This window comes from Caenorhabditis briggsae (assembly GCF_000004555.2).
Source record: "Caenorhabditis briggsae complete genome, chrIV, whole genome shotgun sequence".
NCBI lineage: Eukaryota > Metazoa > Nematoda > Chromadorea > Rhabditida > Rhabditidae > Caenorhabditis > Caenorhabditis briggsae.
The window spans coordinates 16,996,209-16,997,920 of NC_013487.2; positions in this window are offsets into that span (position 1 = coordinate 16,996,209).

Genomic DNA, 1,712 nt, shown 5'->3' on the forward strand with positions numbered 1-1,712 from the left:
CGGCCCGTTACAAGTATGTAAAAAACCCTTTTGCAACTTTGTCCCTAACCGTACAATCCTCTTTTCAAGCCGATCGTGTTTACCACATTTTTTCCCTATTTTTTGTCCATTCTTCCACACCAAAGTCAATATTGATAGCCATAGGGGCTAGGTCATAGGCTATAAAAAAAAGAGAGAACAGTTTGTTTGTGATATATACAACTTTGAAATATTGACTCATCACTCGGATAGTAATATTCCTAAAAGGGTGGAGACGTGTGTGCATGGATGACATTGCTCATTCTTAGCACAGATCATTTTTTCCTAGAAGAATTTTTTGGAATTCTTTTGGGATGTTTTTTGCTCTAATAGAGCACTTTGAGCTTAAATATCTCGATTCCTGTGTTAGATGTCAAAAACCTGTTTATTAATAAAATATTGCTGATATTGTGATAAACATTTTATCAGTTGACAGATTTTTGATATATTTCAAAGGAACCGAGATAATTTGAGCTCAATGTTAACGGCATCTATTAGAGGTCCTTCAAGGATAGCTATCCTCTACTCTTCAGATAACAAGATTTTAGTATTTTGCCACGTCACACTTTTTCCTAGTCATCACACACCTACAGACAGGTTCTTTGGAAAAATGTGTGAAGCATTCTTTTGGCAAAAAAAAAAACACTCGTTCACTTTTTTCTCTTTCCTCTCCTAGAAAAATTTTTGATCCGACGTCTAAATAAACATGCAAATGAGAGCCCACCCATTCATTTTGAAGTGTAGTGTTCGGTGAAAAAAAACACACTTACTGGGATAGGTCTAGAAAATTTTGAGTTTTTTTTTAATGCCTACCCTTGAACCAATTTATCTAGCTTCCTGTGAAAGATATCAAAAATGTGTCAACTGGCAAAATGTGACTGATATTATGATAAACATTTTATCAGTTGACAACGTTTCGATATCTTCTACAAAAAATGAGGTATATGAGCTCAATGTTTACGGTTTTCTAAAACCAAAATCTTTTTTCTTAACAATAAATCTCCTCCATTTCAAAAAAACCTGTCAAAAATTATGATCACCTATCCATCATCATCATGTCCTTTCCCCAGTTTTTTCCCTCCTGATACCTTTTCACCTAATTCGATTTGTCACTTTTTTTTTGGAACGCGAACACTTTTACCTCATTTTTCCTTTTTTCCCCGGAACACCCACTTTTTTTGCTGTTGGAAAACGCGTTTTAGAGCTTATGGTATCATGGTATCATTAAATCATGGTATCTATGGTATCTATGGTATCTATGGTATCTATGGTATCTATGGTATCTATGGTATCTATAGTATCTATGGTATCTATGGTATCATTAAATCATGGTATTATGGTATAATGGTACCATGGTGTTATGGTATCATGGTATCGTGGTTCTATGGTTCTATGGTTCTATGGTTCTATGGTTCTATGGTTCTATGGAATCTATGGTATCTATGGTATCTATGGTATCTATGGTATCTATGGTATCTATGGTATCTATGGTATCTATGGTATCTATGGTATCTATGGTATTACGGTATTATAGTATTATGGTATCTATGGTAGTTACTCCTCACAGTACCATAGTAGTATCATGAAATCATAACTGCCATAACTACAGTTTGATGTCATCGACAAGTGCTCTGTAGCGATCCATATATTGAAAGCATGGTACCAAGCATATATGGTAATGCCATGCTTATGGT